This window comes from Eurosta solidaginis, chromosome X (assembly GCF_040869045.1).
Source record: "Eurosta solidaginis isolate ZX-2024a chromosome X, ASM4086904v1, whole genome shotgun sequence".
Lineage (NCBI taxonomy): Eukaryota > Metazoa > Arthropoda > Insecta > Diptera > Tephritidae > Eurosta > Eurosta solidaginis.
In genome coordinates, this window is record NC_090324.1 from 87,048,829 (window position 1) to 87,069,329 (window position 20,501).

Genomic DNA, 20,501 nt, shown 5'->3' on the forward strand with positions numbered 1-20,501 from the left:
GGAAGGCATAAAAAAAGTGTGCGGTAGCATCCTTGCGCAACAAACCATTTTTGGTTGGATTCTCAGTGGTCCAATAACTGAAAATGTTGTGTCATTCTCGACACAAGTCCACGCGTCAAACGAGACACTCAGTTCTCAACTGAGAAAATTTTGGGAAGAGGAGGAAATTCCACAACCTCCACAGATATCCCCCGAGGATCAAGCGTGTGAGCAGATATATGCAACAACCACAACACGGGCACCAAACGGTCGATACATTGTGCGACTTCCATTCAAGGAAGAGTTTCCTGAAAAACTCTCCCTCGGCAAATCCCGCCCGGCTGCTCTGCAGCAGTTTTTCAGCATGGAGCGATCGCTTAAGAAAAAGGGGGAGTTCGGTACAATGTACAACAACGTGTTGCAAGAATATCTCGACCTTGATCACATGGAATCTGCCGACCCATGCGAAACAACTTCGAGTGGCAAGGTCTTCTCATTTTACTTGCCACATCATGCGGTAGTCAAACAAGATAAGGTCACCACCAAAGTTCGTGTGGTTTTCAACGCCTCTAAAAAATCTGGGTCAGGAAAATCCCTGAATGACGTGCTATACACTGGTCCAACTCTCCAACCAGATCTCATGCTACTAATTCTACAGTGGCGCATGCATAAGTATGTGTTCAATGGCCACATTGAAAAAATGTACCGTCAGATCCTTATACACGAGGACGACAAAGATTTTCAGCGAATCCTATTTCGCAAATCGGCCAACTCCAAGGTTAGCGATTTCAATCTAAAAACGGTTACATTCGGCGTCAATTGTGCACCATATCTCGCTATTCGTACGTTGCATCAACTATCCGATGACACGAAAGCGACATTCCCGTTGGCTGCAACAATTCTCAAGACGCAAACGTATGTTGACGACATCCTATCCGGAAGTCATACCATCGATAACGCCACTGAATCACTCGTTCAAGTGATAAACGCCCTAAAATCAGCTGGTTTCATACTAAAGAAACTAACATCTAATCACCCGGCCATATTAGAACAGTTTCCGAAGGAGGATCTTCTAGACTCCAACTTCTTAAAATTTGAGAGAACTTCCAATACCAAAACTCTTGATAGAACGCGCTCACGGACAAATTTTCATACACCATTCTGCCGGAACACACCCAAAATTCGGTCACAAAGCGACAAATTTTATCTTCTGTTGCAAAACTTTTTGACCCGGCAGGATGGCTGTCGCCAGTTATGATCCAGGCCAAGATGCTTCTCCAAGAAATCTGGATGGATGGCAGCGATTGGGATAAAAGCGCCAAACCCGCAACATTATCGAAATGGCAACATTTCGCAGAAAATCTGCCAGCCATTTGCCACATCGAAATCCCTCGATGGGTTAATGTCGTTCCAGGGCAAGGCACCCAAATCCAAGGGTTCTGTGATGCCTCGGAAAAAGCATATTGCGCAGCGATTTACATCCGCACACATGTGGGCAACCAAATAAAATCTTCTCTTTTGGTTGCGAAAGGCAAAGTTGCCCCCATAAAAACTGTAAGCTTACCCCGCTTAGAGCTATGTGGTGCAGTCCTACTCGCAAAACTGGCTTCAACTGTTCGAAAACAGCTCGACTTACAAGCATGCAACACATTCTTATGGTCAGATTCTGAGATTGTACTAGCCTGGCTAGAAAAATCTCCATCGACCTGGAAGACTTATGTGGCCAACCGTACCTCTCAAATTCGAGAATATCTTCCCAGCGGCACCTGGCGCCATGTATCTAGCCAAGACAACCCTGCTGATCTTGCCACACGTGGTTGCAAGCCGCATGATTTGATAGGCTCTTCACTTGGGTGGCACGGACCACAATGGCTTTCTTGCCACATTTCGGCATGGCCAAATCCGAATGCAGGTAGCGCTTCTCCACCCGAGAAACGCAAGGTCGAAGCATATCACGCACTCGAGGAAGAGGACGACATTCTTCAACGTTTCTCCTCATACTCTGGAGCTCTCCGTGTGATTGCATACGTGTTCCGCTTTGCGAACAATGCCTGCAACGAATCCAAATCGGTGGCAACAACACATAATCCCCATCTGACGTACAGAGAGTTGCAACATGTGAAAACGCGGCTTGTGGCAATGGCACAATCTCGCCATTTCGGGGCGGAAAAGAGCGCCTTACAAAACAATATGCCAATAAGCAAAAAGAGTTCCCTTCTGGCCCTTGACCCATTTCTGGATGGATACGGGCTCCTACGTATCGGTGGAAGATTGGAACATTCTACAATGCAATACAACGAGAAGCATCCAGTAATCCTTCCTCCGTATTCAAGGCTCTGCCAGTTGTATCTGGAGTTTTTACACCGCCTGCTTCTTCATGCAGAAATGCGGTTAATGCTCCAAATGGTGAGGCAAGAGTACTACGTACCAAAGCTAAAGCCTCTTATAAAGAAATGCATTTTTCAATGCAAATCTTGCACGCTTTTCAAACAGAAAACGCGCACACAAATAATGGCAGCTCTACCACCTGAGCGCTGCAATTTCTCACTTCCCTTTTCCACAACAGGAGTAGACTTTGCAGGGCCATTCCAAATAAAAGCATCGGTTCTGAGGTCGACCACTATCATAACAGGGTACGTGGCTGTATTCCTCTGTTTTTCCACAAAGGCAGTACACCTCGAGCTATGCTCCGACCTTACCACCGAAGCCTTTCGCGCAGCATTCGCCCGATTCGTTGGCAGACGAGGTTATCCCTCAAAATCGATGAGCGACAATGGTAAAATGTTCATTGGCGCTCAGCGCGCACTCGAACGCGACTTCGTTAAATTTCTTAACGAATGCTCTGCGGACATTGTGCAAAAATATGCCCCCCAGGGAATAAACTGGCAGTATATTGCACCCAGCGCCCCTCATATGGGCGGCTTGTGGGAATCCGCAGTAAAAAGTTTTAAAACCCACTTCAAAAAAAACTGCTGCATCCCACAAGTTTACATTCGAAGAATTCAATACGCTGTTGGTGTGTATTGAAGCAGTTCTCAATTCAAGGCGTCTAACCTCACTATCCCAGGACCCAGCTGACTTCACAGCGCTCACTCCGGGTCACTTCCTTCGAGGTGCACCGCCATTAGCCATTCCTGAGCCAAACGCGGAAGACCTCTCCTGGATAAATCGATGGGAAAAACTCAAATCGCTTCATCACCAATTCAGTCGACGCTGGAAAGAGGTTTATCTGAAGGACCTTCAGAAGCGCTATAAATGGCAAACGCCACAGCGAAATCCTCAACCAGGCGACCCCGTCGTAATTAAAGAAGAATCACTCCCACCCACCGAGTGGCGTCTGGGACGAATCGAGAACGTTCGCCTCGGACCTGACAACCATGTTCTGGTTGTAGAGGTTCGCACCCAAAATGGGCTTGTCATGTGCCCCTAAGTTAAACTGTGCTTTCTTCCAATGGAGCACTCTTCGAGCACAGCGCTCTAACTTATATAAGTTTCCCCTGTATAATTAAATTTCCGTATCATCCGCTGCATTTAACTACTTCTCGTTTCTCTCTCTGTTCTTGTACTTTCAAGACGACACCATTATGGCATCTCGACCAGCATGTCCACTGGCTCAAACGGCAGAGACCGACAACTGCCTTCAGTGTCGGCTCTGCCACCGCTACCACGCGCTGCGGACCTGCCCGGCTTTTAAGGCGATGCGGCCACCGCAGCGTGCAACAGTGGCCAGGGCCCAGGGTTACTGTTACAATTGCCTAGCCCTCACACATACAACGGGTGAATGCGACTCCCGAGGGTCGTGCAAAATTTGCGGCCTGGCGCATCACACCCTCCTACACGAAGGGCCGAAAGGACGACGAGGGCATCCCAAAGCCCCAACATTAAAAAAAGGGGAGTACCACGGAAACCGGCATCACCGAAGAAGAAGAGAGAGAAGAAGTCCACCTGCGCCTGTAGGGCACAAAAGGCGCACCCGGCAACCAAATCCGCGGCAACCCCCAAAACGGAGCGGACGGCCAAGCGCACGATCGCGCGCACTTCACAAGGCCTGCAAACGACGCAGTGTCAACGGCGCAATACCAGCCGCGCCTTAGATACGACCATCCGCGCCCTGCAGGAACTGCAGAAGGTGCTCACTAGCACCTCCCTGCAGGGCGGTCAGGATGTTTAAGCCGCCTCCAACAATATTCAGACCGCGGCGAAAATCCTATGCGCAGCCGTGCGCGGCGAGTGGAAGGCGCCAACACGCATTCACTACAATCGTCATCCACAATAATTGCAACGAACCAGTCTTGCACTATCAATCGGCAACCGCGGACGCGATCCTTTTGCATACATTTTTTATACATATATAGAGTTATTGGTATTTGAAGTTACCAATTTGTAAAAAGTGAATTGTGTGAAAGTTTGCATTTTTTTCAATAATAATATTAAAGGAAATTATAACGTTTTCGGAAAAAACTAAATTATATAAACATCTTTTTATTTGTGCGTTTGAGTGAAGCGAAGAAAGACAAAGTGAGTATTCACTTTTATTCACTAGAAATACTTCTTGCTATAAGGAAAATATGTGTACTGGTGTCTTGGAGGAAGATGTGAGGGAAATACACGATCTTGTAAGACAATGAACCCCTACTAAGTTGTAAAACGGATCAACTATGTAGTTTACCGCATACAAACCATTGGAAAACCACGAAACAAAATGAAAGTGGTTCATTTGGAAAGGCTGGCAGCGTTTACATCGGAAAATTTCTCTGACCGGGACGATCAGACTTAGGTGGAGGGCAGTGTTGCGAATATCAGAAGGTATATACATAAATATGCTGATACTAGATATATGCACAACAACAATAAAGCAAGCAACCACACTTTCTGTGTACATGAAGACATCAAAAGTAAACCATTTACACAGATACATAGAAGGCGAGAAAGAATATTTCACACACTTAACCACCAGCTGAAAGCAAAGAAATTATCTCACATACACATATGTAGGCACCCAATCTTATCACGATCCGCTGATTCTTCTATGAGTGATGGCTCCCGAAATATAGAAAATTGCTTAGTCATAAAGGGGGCTGTGCCACGCCCATTTTCAAAAATTCGAATTTTCTCCTACTTCTTATTATAATATCACTTGGGAAAAGAAATAAATTTGATATATGTATTTAATTAGCGAGCTTTGCTCATATTGCTTTATACAATGGTTTTTGTGATTGATATTAGAGAAAAATTGTAAGTTTACAAACGGCGATGGTTACTAGGACATGTTTCTCAATTTCACTTCTTCATCAGCTAGCTTTTCGGGAGCTGAGCGTTGAACTCGAATCTCCAACATTCATATCAGTGCAAGCCTTTAGCTGCTAAGCCATATGAGTGTCCCGTTGTTCGCTGTACAATTAAATTTGATATAGTTTTTTTTTTTGTAAAGATATATCTTATGTTATTCTTCCACGACCCTTTAAAAATCGTTTATATATAATATAAATATAGTTTTAAAAGCTAAAAAGCACGCAAATATGGTGTCTGCGGTTCACTTAGATATTTGCTGTTGATAAAGGTAATTTTTGGCAATGACCTTCGACTGCCAGCTGATTTGAAGTTTGGAAAAATTCCGATTCGGAAAGAAATTCCAGGAAATCCACTAGTGTCTTGGAGGAAGAAGTTAGGGAAATACACGATCTTGTAAGACAACGAACCAAGATTATGAGTGACAAGATGGAAGCCAGATACGATAAAGGAATTAATTCAGAAGGTTTTCGGGAAGGAAATTTGGTGCTGTCATACCACCCACAACGAAAGAAAAGTTTGTCCCCGAAATTTCAGTGTAACTGGGAAGGCCCCTACAAAGTTGTAAAACGGATCAACGATGTAGTTTACCGCACACACACCATTGGCAAACCACGAAACAAAATGAAAGTGGTTCATTTGGAAAGGCTGGCAGTGTTTACATTGGAAAATTTCTCTGACCGGGACGATCAGACTTAGGTGGAGGGCAGTGTTGCGAATATCAGAAGGTCTATACATAAATATGCTGATACTAAATATATGCACAACGACAATAAAGCAAGCAATCACACTTTCTGTGTACATGACGACATCAAAAGTAAGCCATTTACACAGATACATAGAAGGCGACAAAGAATATTTCACACACTTAACCATCAGCTGAAAGCAAAGAAATTATCTCACATACACATGTGTAGGCATCAGCTAAAAGCAGAAGTTGTTACTCACACATACACACACATATAACTATATAACGAAGCAGGAGATACAATTCTTCTAGAAGGAGAAACGTCTAGACCTTAGGAGAGATATGCGAACGAGGCAACAGTCAAAGCAAATTTGCAGCTAGCCTGTCATCAGCATGGCTTCAGAAAACTCCATAGCACCACCACCGCGTTAAATGCCAGTAGTGTAATGTATCCAAAGTGAATACATACATATCTACACACATAACACGCGCGGTGTCTAAGTTGTTTAGTCTGTAACTAAGAATTTGCTGACACTGCGTATTTCTCTACCCCAACATTTTCACACGCTTTCAGCAAGTGCATTGAAGCAGCTTATGAATGTGTGTACGAATGTGTAAGCATACGCTTGGCTACATGACATTTGTTAGACTTAGTAAGAATGTAAGAATTAGAGTAAATATGTAAAGTTTTATGTAGTAACTAAGTAGCGAATAAGAATTATAAAGTATAAATACGCTGAAGTTTTTAAAATAAAGAAGATTCTGTATTCGGCACTCGAGGATGCCACTTCCTTAAATAATCTTGTTTGAACATTTAGGGTATTCGGCACTTAATGGTGCCTCTACTCAAATAAATCATTTAATTTATTCTATATTGAACATTTAGGGTATTCGGCACTTAATAGTGCCTCTACCCAAATAAATCCTTTAATTTATTCTACATGGCGATCCTGCCACTTGACAATCGCCACCAATAAAGGACATCAACATTCCTAGTTCCTAAGTGCAACGGTTTCCAAAAGTAAGGTGGTAATTTATATAGACGTGCCCAGTTCCTGAGAGGGATGGAATCAAAACTCAATGGGATAAAAATAGAGCCTACATATTAAGCAAAAGCGTTCACAGTACACAACACATTTACTCTCATTGAAGGGGCATAATGCAAGGTTTCTTATTGAACATCCATTAACGTAATGACAGATAGAAAATAACAGCGACTACGAAGTGCAATAATAGCGGCATAGGAAGTGGAATAATACTGAGGAAGGACACAAATGAAAATAACAAGCTCATTCACATACGCTGAGGAAGATAACCGGCAACAGGAACAACAGAAACATACAACAAAATTTAGACATTATTATCAAGTAAAATAACCATAAAACTATTAGGGCAACCTAACGGCTGCCTATTGACGCTCAAAAATTATATTTTTGCTGTAAATTTTTTTTTTTTAATTTTGAATTATATTCCCAGAAGAGGACATACAAAATCAAAGCCAGTTTGACCAAGTATTTAATAAATTAGTTAGGTTAAGTTTAAATTTGCAAAGAAATGAAAAGAAACACCCGAACAAGTCAAGCAAGGCCCTAAGCCACTGACAATCGAGGAATATAGGAAGAGAAATAGGGTTCAAAAAATTGAGGAACCAAAAATCCCAAAGCCAGTCAAATTGAAGAGAAAAAGAGGAGGAAAACAGGTACACCTTAGGAGATCCATAGCTAAGCTAAACGAAAAAATAAACTTAAGTACAAATAGGGAAGAAAAAATTAAATTAAGGATGGAAATACAGGAGTTAAGGAATAATAATAATAAAAAGAACAAGTAAGGAAGGCTAAGTTCGGGTGTAACCGAACATTACATACTCAGTTGAGAGCTGTGGAGACAAAGTAAGGGAAAATCACTATGTTGTAAAAAGAACCAAGGGTAACTCTGGAATGTGTTTGTATGACATGTGTATCAAATGGAAGGTATTAAAGAGTATTTTAAGAGGAAGTGGGCCATCGTTCTATAGACGGACGCCATTTAGGGATATCGCCATAAAGGTGGACCAGGCCTGACTCTAGAATTTGTTTGTACGATATGGGTATCAAATGAAATGTGTTAATGATAATTTTAAAAAGGAGTGGGCCTAAGTTCTATAGGTGGACGCCTTTTCGAGATATCGCCATAAAGGTGGACCAGGGTGACTGTAGAATTTATTTTGTACGATATGGGTATCAAATGAAAGGTATTAATGAGTATTTTAAAAGGGCGTGGGCCTAAGTTCTATAGATGGACGCCGTTTCGAGATATCGCCATAAAGATGGACCAGGGGTTACTCTAGAATTTGTTTGTACGATATGAGTATCAAATGAAAGGTGTTAATGAGTATTTTAAGAGAGCGTGGGCCTTAGTTCTATATGTGGACGTCTTTTCGGAATATCGTTATAAAAGTGGACCAGGGGTGACTCTAGAATGCGTTTGTACAATATGGGTATCAAATGAAAGGTGTTAATGAGTATTTTAAAAGGGCGTGGGCCTTAGTTGTATATGTGAAGGCGTTTTCGAGATATCGACCAAAATGTGGACCAGGGTGATCCAGAACATCATTTGTCAGGTACCGCTAATTTATTTATATATGTAATACCACGAACAGTATTCCTTCCAAGATTCCAAGTGCTTTTGATTTCGCCCTGCAAAACGTTTTTATTTTCTTCTACTTAATATGGCAGGTGTCACACCCATTTTATAAAGTTTTTTTCTAAAGTTATATTTTGCGTCAATAGACCAATACAATTAATTACCATGTTTCATCTCTTTTTTGGTATTTGGTATATAATTATGGCATTTTTTTCATTTTTCGTAATTTTCGATATCGAAAAAGTGGGCGTGGTCATAGTCGGATTTCGGTCATTTTTTACACCAATACAAAGTGAGTTCAGATAAGTACGTGAACTGAGTTTAGTAAAGATATATCGATTTTTGCTCAAGTTATCGTATTATCGGCCGAGCGGAAGGACAGACGGTCGACTTTGTATAAAAACTGGGCTTGGCTTCAACCGATTTCGCCCTTTTTCACATAGAACAGTTATCGTCCTAGAATCTAAGCCTTTACCAAATTTCACAAGCATTGGTAAATTTTTGTTCGACTTATGGCATTAAAAGTATCCTAGACAAATTAAATGAAAAAGGCGGAGCCACGCCCATTTTGAAATTTTCTTTTATTTTTGTATTTTGTTGCACCATATCATTACCGGAGTTGAATGTTGACATAATTTACTTATATACTCTAAAGATATTAACTTTTCTTTAAAATTTGAATTTAAAAAAATTTTTTTAAAAAGTGGGCGTGGTCGTTCTCCGATTTTGCTAATTTTTATTAAGCATACATATAGTAATAAGAGTAACGTTCCTGCCAAATTTCATCATGATATCTTCAACAAGTGCCAAATTACAGCTTGCAAAACTTCTAAATTACCTTCTTTTAAAAGTGGGCGGTGCCACGCCCATTGTCCAAAATTTTACTAGTTTTCTATTCTGCGTCATAAGTTCAACCCACCTACCAAATTTCATCACTTTATCTGTCTTTGGTAATGAATTATCGAACTTTTTCGGTTTTTTCGAAATTTTCGATATCGAAAAAGTGGGCTTCGTTATAGTCCGATATTTTTCATTTTAAATAGCGATCTGAGATGAGTGCTCAGGAACCTACAAACCAAATTTCATCAAGATACCTCAAAATTTACTCAAGTTATCGTGTTAACGGACAGGCGGACGGACGGACGGAGGGACATGGCCCAATCAAATTTTTTTTCGATACTGATGATTTTGATATATGGAAGTCTATATCTATCACGATTCCTTTATACCTGTACAACCAACCGTTATCCAATCAAAGTTAATATACTCTGTGAGCTCTGCTCAACTGAGTATAAAAATTAAATAATAATATAATTGCTATTAATTAAAAAGCATTGTTAAATAATGCTCACTCACCCAGGTGGGTTAGGGGGGGGGGGGGGTATGGGGGGGGGGGGGGTTTGGGTCAGAATATACCCGCGGTAGGTATGCCTGTCGTAAGAGGCGACTAAAATACCAGATTCAAGGGGCTGTGTAGCGCAACCCTGCAGGTTGCCAGCGCAACATATAGATTCTCCAAACCCAATTGTCAACATCACCTATCCGCAGCGAATCCTGTTTCACTAACAGACGAGGCTCTGGCGACCCCGAGCTCCTTATGGAACTTAGGGTTGGGGAGGGAGGGGATGTCCTGAAGGTTTAATGTGGCCACATAAATCGTTCCCGAGATGGTCGGGCCAGCACCATAATGGTGCTGTGGTACCGGAGCGTACCGGATCTGTATCCGGCAAAGGACCATCACATCGATAACACTCCCAAAAGCCTTCGGGGAGCAACCTTATCGCTACAACAACAACAACAACAAATAATGCTCACTAAAGGCCCAATTGAAGAACTTAAAAACGAATTCGACGTAAGAGATTACAAAAAAGAACTAAAATGGCTAAAAGAATTCTGAAAAACTATAGGAATGACTAGAGAGCCAACTTTTGATGATGTTATTAATCCTACAGCTATAGACGAGGAAACTAGGCGTATGATGATACTGTATAACACTACAGATAAAAAATTAAAAAAAAAAAATATATATATACAACAATTTTTATACTCAGTTGAGCAGAGCTCACAGAGTATATTAACTTTGATTGGATAACGGTTGGTTGTACAGGTATAAAGGAATCGAGATAGATATAGACTTCCATTTATCAAAATCATCAGTATCGAAAAAAAATTCGATTGAGCCATGTCCGTCCGTCCGTCCGTCTGTCCGTTAACACGATAACTTGAGTAAATTTCGAGGTATCTTGATGAAATTTGGTATGTAGGTTCCTGGGCACTCATCTCAGATCGCTGTTTAAAATGAACGATATCGGACAATAACCACGCCCACTTTTTCGATATCGAAAATTTCGAAAAATATAATAAGTCCGATAATTCATTACCAAATACAGATTAAGCGATGAAACTTGGTAGGTGAGTTGAACTTATGACGCAGAATAGAAAACTAGTAAAATTTTGGACAATGGGCGTGGCACCGCCCACTTTTAAAAGAAGGTAATTTAGAAGTTTTGCAAGCTGTAATTTTGCAGTCGTTGAAGATATCATGATGAAATTTGGCAGGAAAGTTACTCTTATTAGTATATGTCTGCTTAATAAAAATTAGCAAAATCGGAGAACGACCACGCCCACTTTTTAAATTTTTTTTTTTATTTCACATTTTAAAAGAAAAGTTAATATCTTTACAGTATATAAGTAAATTATGTCAACATTCAACTGTTTAATGATATGTTGCAACAAAATACAAAATTAAAAGAAAATTTCAAAATGGGCGTGGCTCCGCCCTTTTTCATTTAATTTGTCTAAGATAATTTTAATGCCATAAGTCGAACAAAAATTTACCAATCCTTGTGAAATTTGGTAGAGGCTTAGATTCTAGGACGATAACTGTTTTCTGTGAAAAAGGGCGAAATCGGTTGAAGCCACGCCCAGTTTTTATACACAGTCGACCGTCTGTCCTTCCGCTCGGCCGTTAACACGATAACTTGAGCAAAAATCGATATATCTTTACTAAACTCAGTTCACGTACTTATCTGAACTCACTTTGTATTGGTGTAAAAAATGGCCGAAATCCGACTATGAACATGCCCACTTTTTCGATATCGAAAATTACGAAAAATGAAAAAAATGCCATAATTATATACCAAATACGAAAAAAGGGATGAAGCATGGTAATTGTATTGGTCTATTGACGCAAAATATAACTTTAGAGAAAAACTTGGTAAAATGGGTGTGACACCTACCATATTATGTAGAAGAAAATAAAAAAGTTTTGCAGGGCGTAATCTAAAGCCCTTGGAATCTTGGAAGTAATATTGTTCGTGGTATTACATATATAAATAAATTAGCTGTACCCGACAGATGATGTTCTGGATCACCCTGGTCCACATTTTGGTCGATATCTCGAAAACGCCTTCACATATACAACTAAGGGCCACTCCCTTTTAAAACCCTCATTAATACCTTTAATTTGATACCCATATCGTACAAACACATTCTAGAGTCGCCCCTGGTCCACCTTTATGGCGATATCTTGAAAAGGCGTCCACCTATAGAACTAAGGCCCACGCCCTTTTAAAATACTCATTAATACCTTTCATTTGATAGTCATATCGTACAAACAAATTCTAGAGTCACCCCTGGTCCACCTTTATGGCGATATCTCGAAAAGACGTCCACCTATAGAACTAAGGCCCATGCCCTTTTAAAATACTCATTAACACCTTTCATTTGATACCCATATTGTACAAACGCATTCTAGAGTCACCCCTGGTCCACGTTTATGGCGATATCCCGAAAAGGCTTCCACCCATACAACTAAGGCCCACTCCCTTTTAAAACACTTATTAACACCTTTCGTTTGATACCCATATTGTACAAACGCATTCTAGAGTCAACCCTGGTCCACTTTTATAACGATATTCCGAAAAGGCGTCCACCTATAGAACTAAGGCCCACTCCCTTTTAAAATACTCATTAACACCTTTCATTTGATACCCATATAGTAAAACAAATTCTATAGTCACCCCTGGTCCACCTTTATGGCGATATCTCGAAAAGGCGTCCACCTATAGAACTAAGGCCCATGCCCTTTTAAAATACTCATTAACACCTTTCATTTGATACCCATATTGTACAAACGCATTCTAGAGTCACCCCTGGTCCACGTTTATGGCGATATCCCGAAAAGGCGTCCACCCATACAACTAAGGCCCACTCCCTTTTAAGACACTTATTAACACCTTTCGTTTGACACCCATATTGTACAAACGCATTCTAGAGTCAACCCTGGTCCACTTTTATAACGATATTCCGAAAAGGCGTCCACCTATAGAACTAAGGCCCACTTCCTTTTAAAATACTCATTAACACCTTTCATTTGATACTCATATCGTACAAACAAATTCTAGAGTCACCCCTGGTCCATCTTTATGGCGATATCTCGAAAAGGCGTCCATCTATAGAACTTAGGCCCACACCCTTTTAAAATAATCATTAATACCTTTCATTTGATACCCATATCGTACAAAATAAATTCTAGAGTCACCCCTGGTCCACCTTTATGGCGATATCTCGAAAAGGCGTCCAGCTATAGAACTTACGCCCACTCCCTCTTAAAATTATCATTAACACATTTCATTTGATACCCATATCGTACAAACAAATTCTAGAGTCAGGCCTGGTCCACCTTTATGGCGATATCCCTAAATGGCGTCCATCTATAGAACTATGGCCCACTTCCTTTAAACTACTCTTTAATACCTTCCATTTGATACACATGTCATACAAACACATTTCAGGGTTACCCTAGGTTCTTTTTGCAACATGGTGATTTTCCCTTACTTTGTCTCCACAGCTCTCAACTGAGTATGTAATGTTCGGGTACACCCGAACTTAGCCTTCCTTACTTGTTTTACCTATCTTTTCACAATGGGAGGCCAAGAATCGAAAGTCACTAATCCAAATGCTAACGTGGTAAACACAGTCCAAATAATAGACCACACTGAAGCCTTGGAAACCATAAAAATTTATCTTCTGGCTATTGCCATTATTGGCGCTGTGAACTTATTTTTGAGATGTTATTCAATACATAACAAAATTTTGAAAAAGAGGTATCAGAGCCGTGCTGACGGCATAGATAATATATAAAAAACAATTTTTTTTTCTCTCTTTACCTCTTTGGGTAAATGGGAAACTATTTTCAACACACTTGTGGAAGAAAAAGCTTTGGCGAAAAGGCTTATAAATGCATTAATAAAAATTCAAGCATAAGAAATGTGTTGAAGCATCTCACGATAATATTACAGTCGTTGAATAACATAGGCAAAGCTATACAAGCTATACAATAATAGGCTATTCTATTAACAGACAATCATCAGCTGGAAGCACATCAAATTTTTTCCAGTGTTAGCGATAAATTAGCATCCTCACTAGCAAGATATAATATAGAGGCAACCGTCCCAATCACATTTAAAAACGTAATAGAAATAGACTTTAGTACCCTCTTGGAATCTCGATCCAATTTAGAGTACACTCCGAAAATGGAAACCCAACACAAAAATTCCCAAACAGAAGATTTGCAAACTAAAAAGATGGCGCAAACAACAGTAGAATTTTTAAATACGGCTTCGTCAATTCCGCCCGAGTTTGATGGTAAGCCTGAAAAATTACATTGATTCTTAGACGCACTAGATATCCTAGAACAAATTAAGGATACTGATGAGACCATAGCAATCTCCGTGATAAGAACTAAGCTGAAGGGAACAACTAGAAACCTTTTGAACACTGAGTATTCAATACTAGCAATAAAGCAAAAGTTGAGTTCAGCAATTAAAGGCGAATCGGTAGAGGTTTTGACAACAAAACTTCCAACAGCGCAGTAAAACAGCTAACCAGTACACTGCAGAAATCGAAAAATTGACAAAATCGTTGGAGGGTGCTTATATATCTGATGGTCTTGCACCTGATTTGGCAACCAAATATGCCACACAATCAGCTGTAAATGCTATGTGTAAGAACTCGGCTAACGAAAGAGTTAAAATGATAATGCATGCAGGAACGTTCACATCTATGAACGAGGCTATTGCAAAATTTACGAATAGCTGTACTGAAATTACGGGTAACTCAAATACAGTGTTACGTCTGACGCGCTCACAAGGCAATTACCGGGGTAACTTCCGAAGAAGCTACCAAAATAATAATTATCGAGGTAACCAAAACCGAAGATATTATAATAACTCTAACCGGTATAATAATAATAACTATAGACAAAATAATAATTTCCCAGGACACAATTTTGTAGGTCAGTCAAGATCATCTAATCAAAGTAACACGCCAAATCTCTGTAATATAAACCAGCAGGAAAACCAGCCAACTCCACTCCAACAGTAAACTCCAAGGGTAATAAAGTATGTACATTCAACTTTCATCTGAACAGCTACATATCTTCCAATACTACTCTAAACAAGTCAAGCTCAACGTTTCTGATAGATACAGGAACGGATATCTCAATTATAAAGAATGGTCAAATTGACAGTAATTTCACAATAAATAACTCACAGATCACAGATTTAAAAGGTATTGGTCGAGGCATAACAAGCACACTTGGAACAGTAAAAGCAGATCTAACAGATGATAGTCTTTTAATAAGACAAAAATTTCACATAGTAGAAAATGATTTCCCAATCCCACGTGATGGAATTTTGGGACTCGATTTCATTAAAAAATATAATTGCATTTTAGATTATAATGAAAATGGGGACAGCCTAATACTACGACCATATGATTGCCCAGAAGATATAGTTATACAAATGACGAATAAACCAACAATCAATAGCATTACAATACCCGCAAGATCCGAAGTAATTAGACAGGTTCATATCAACAGTATCAATAAGGAACTATTAGTACCTCATCAAGAATTAACTGATGGCATTTTTGTAGCCAACACAATAGTAAACTCAAATCAAGCTTTAATAAGAATAATAAATACATCAGATAAATATGCAATCATTCAAGATTATGCCATCAAAACAGAAAATTTAGAGGATTATGTAATAATTGAAAATACACTTCACAATAAAGCTAATAATAAAGAAAAATTAGAAAGATTGAATAAAAATTTCCCGCCATTCGCTTGTAAATCACTCAATACATTATGCTCAGAATTCGTTGATATATTTTCATTAGAAACAGAACCAATCACGACCAACAATTTTTACAAACAAATGTTGCATATGAAAGACAGGGTATTAGTCTATATTAAAAATTTTAGACTACCTCAAGCACATAAGAGTGAGATAAACAAACAAGTAAACAAATTAATTCAAGAGGATATTGTGCAGCCACCAACTTCAGAATATAACAGCCCTATTTTATTGGTACCTATTTTATTGGTACCTGGTGGAGATTAGTTGTTGATTTCAGACAAATAAATAAAAAATTAACAGGTGATAAATTCCCTTTGGCTAGAATAGATGATATTCTGGATCAATTAGGAAGAGCGAAATATTTCTCATACCTAGATTTAATGTCAGGATTTCACCAAATAGAACACAGCCCAAAGTCGAGGGATACCCACGTCCTTTACAGCGGATAACGTACTTATCGTTTTGAAAGATTGCGTTATGGCCTAAAAGTAGCTCCAAACTCATTTCAGAGGATTATGACATTGGAATTCGCAGGTCTAAAAACCATCACAAGCATTTTTATACATAGACGATTTAGTCGTATTGGGCTGCTCTGAAAACCATATGATACAAAATTTAAGAAATGTCTTTTCAACTTGCAGAAAATATAATTTAAAATTATATCCCGATAAACTGAAGAACTGAAGAATAAGTCAAGAAGTTACTTATCTTGGACATAAATGCACAGGTACTGGAATTTTACCAGACCCAAATAAATTTATAATTGTTAAAAATTACCCAAATCCCAAAAATGCAGATAAAGCAAAAAGATTTGTCGCGTTTTGTAATTATTATAGAAGATTCATACCAAATTTCGCGGAATACGCTAGGATACTAACAAGGCTTAGTAAGAAAAATGCCATCTTTAAATGGACAGACGACTGCGAAAAATATTTTAACTACCTAAACAATGCATTAGTTAGTCCAAATATGCTACAATATGCCGATTTTGATAGAGAGTTCTGTGGTTATGCTGATGCAAGTTGTTATGCTTGCGGTGCTGTGCTAAGCCGAGAGTATGAAGGAAAACAATTACCAATTGCCTATGCCTCAAGATCATTTACAAAAGGCGAAATAAATAAACCCACGATCGAAAAAAATTGGCGGCCATATATTGGGCCATTATATATTTTAGACCATATGTTCATGACAGAAGATTCACAGTGAAAACAGATCATCGACCCTTAACATATTTATTTTCAATGATAAACCCTTCATCAAAATTAACTAGAATCAGGTTAGATTTGGAAGAGTATGACCTTGGGGTGTTGTATATAGCTGGAAAAGGAAATTACGTGGCAGACGCTCCTTCACGAATAGATATCAATGATTTGAAAGAAATGTCAGTACAGGCATGTAAAATGATGAAACTTACGACAAGATCGGAAACTAAAAAGAATGTCAGTAATAAAAATGAAGAGAAGAAAAGTCACAAAGAGAACCCTATAGTATATGAAAAGCTTAATAAATGTGAATTTGAAAGACTAGTCCAGCTCGTTTTCGATCCTCCGAAATTATATTTCAAAAAAGGAAAGAAAATTTGTAGTGAAATAAGTATAAATAACCAAATGGTTGAGGCGAAGATTGCCCTAGATCAATTCTTTACCAGGCTTATGAAAGAAGCCGGCAATTTACAAATAAATAAAATGCAGTTGTCTTTAGGAGACAAATTGTTTAAGTATACTCGAGTAAACACATTTAAAGAAATCTGTACCAAAGTTCTCAGAAATTTAACTATTGAATTAACTCCGGAGATTGTGCATGTGACGGAAAATGATAAAATTAAAAAGATTCTTCAAAAATATCACGATGATCCTGTTAATGGTGGCCACCCAGGAATTAGTCGTACAACTAATAATGTTTGCGGGGCAATGTGGACCCGGGGGAGTCGGGCGTGTGTGTCGCAAATAAAAGAAATAAATAAATAATAGTTTAAAATAACTAAAAAAAAACACGCTTTTATAGCAAACCGAACTAAAAAATAGAAAATAATTTTCAATTAAAAAGAGTTTATATAACAGTAGTAGAAGGTCAAACAATCGTTTATAGTTAATCACTTCAAAATAAAATTATAATAAAATTTAAGTTATTAACAGAATAATCTAATTCAGAGTAAAAAGCACCCAACGTGTATTTGACTACATTTCATATCTCTCCTCTCAGATAGTTTGCCAATATAATGATTGTAAAATTCAATGTCAAGCACCCCACGCTTTTTACTATGAATTAAATTATTCTGTTAATAACTTAAATTTTATAAAAATTTTATTTTGAGGTGATTAACTATAAAGGATTGTTTGACCTTCTACTACTGTTATATAAACTCTTTTTAATTGAAAATTATTTTCTATTTTTTAGTTCGGTTTGCTATAGAAGCGTGTTTTTTTTAGTTTTTTTTTTTAACTATTATTTATTTTTAATTTTTTAGTTCAAGTAATTTTAAAAGTTTTAGTCGAGAGTAATGAAACCTTGAAACGCCAGCGGTCCATGGATGAATCCAACACCACGGCACCGAAAAGGGCCAAGACGCAGGGAGGCTGGACGCGGCCTTTCGCCGAAATTGCCAAGGGTCGGCCGATCATTGGCATAATAGACGAGAGCAGCGAAGATGGCAGCATCCCGAAACAACAGTGGAAGTAGATCGAGGCCGCGCTCGCTACAGTGGCCGTTAAGGTTAAAAAGACAACCCTGGTCCACCGCCATCTTACACCGATGCAGGGTGGTTCCAGGGCAATATCAAGCTAATTGCTCCATAGGGCCGCCTTCACGCTGATAGGGGTGGTATATGCGGGCGTGCGCCTCAAGGTAGTGGAGGCGCGTGATATCCCCTCACGACTAAGGACTAGAGCCTGGGTTCCAGTGACGCCAACCGACCCAGCTGACATCCTGGAGCTGCTCCAGGTGTACAACCCGCCACAGGTTTGGAAGTCAACCCGGATAAGACCGAGCTTGTTTCTCTTCACGAGGAGGTACAAAGTACCAAATCTTACATCGCCAACAATTGGGGTACGTTCTTAGCATTTAGCAATCAAGTCAAGTATTTGGGAGTCATTCTGGAGAGGAAGCTATTATGGAGTGACCATATAGTGGAGCAATCCAATAAGGCAGCAGCAGATCTGTTCACCTGCAAGAGGGCAATTGGCACCTCCTGTGGATTCTCTCCTAAGGTGACCTACTGTATTTACACAGCAATTGTGCGCCCGATTCTTCTTTATGGTGCCTTGGTCTGGTGGCCTGCACTAGCTAAAAGTACCTATCTTAAAATGCTTCAAAATGTGCAACGGAGTTCGGAGTTCTGCATTACCGGGGCTCTTGGCTCCACTCCAGATTCCGTTACATACATACATGGATACATAGATACATATATAGATTCAGGCCAAGCTAATAAAAGCGTGTTAAAAAGGGCTCCAGTATGCTCTTTCGTAGATGTACCCTGCATCCACTTCTACCACTAAATAAATAATAGTTTAAAAAAAACTGAAAAAACACGCTTTTATAGCAAACCGAATTAAAAAATAGAAAATAATTTTCAATTAAAAAGAGTTTATATAACAGTAGTAGAAGGTCAAACAATCGTTTATAGTTAATCAACTCAAAATAAAATTTTAATAAAATTTAAGTTATTAACAGACCAATAAAATGATTGTAACATTCAATGTCAAGCACCCCACGCTTTTTACTGCGAATTAAATTATTCTGTTAATAACTTAAATTTTATTAAAATTTTATTTTGGGGTGATTAACTATAAACGATTGTTTGACCTTCTACTACTGTTATATAAACTCTTTTTAATTGAAAATTATTTTCTATTTTTTAGTTCGGTTTGCTATAAAAGCGTGTTTATTTAGTTTTTTTAAACTATTATTTATTTTAAATTTTTTAGTTCAAGTAATTTTAAAAGTTTTGGTCGAGAGTGAGGAAACTTCGAAACGCCAGGGGTCCATGGACGAATCCAACCCCACGGCACCGAAAAGGGCCAAGACGCAGGGAGGCTGGACGCGGTCTTTCGCCGAAATTGCCAAGGGTCGGCAGATCATTGGCATTATAGACGAGAGCAGCGAAGATGGCAGGATCCCGAAACAACAGTGGAAGTGGATCGAGGCCGCGCTCGCTACGGTGGCCGTTAAGGTTAAAAAGACAACCCTAGTCCTCCGCCATCAAAAACTAAACTGAAGGGAACAACTAGAAACCTGTTGAACACTGAGTATTCAATACTAGCAATAAAGCAAAAGTTGAGTTCAGCAATTAAAGGCGAATCGGTAGAGGTTTTGACAACAAAACGTCCAACAGCGCAGTAAAACAGCTAACCAGTACACTGCAGAAATCGAAAAATTGACAAAATCGTTGGAGGGTGCTTATATATCTGATGGTCTTGCACCTGATTTGGCAACCAAATATGCCACACAATCAGCTGTAAATGGTATGTGTAAGAACTCGGCTAACGAAAGAGTTAAAATGATAATGCATGCAGGAACGTTCACATCTATGAACGAGGCTATTGCAAAATTTACGAATAGCTGTACTGAAATTACGGGTAACTCAAATACAGTGTTACGTCTGACGCGCTCACAAGGCAATTACCGGGGTAACTTCCGAAGAAGCTACCAAAATAATAATTATCGAGGTAACCAAAACCGAAGATATTATAATAACTCTAACCGGTATAATAATAATAACTATAGACAAAATAATAATTTCCCAGGACACAATTTTGTAGGTCAGTCAAGATCATCTAATC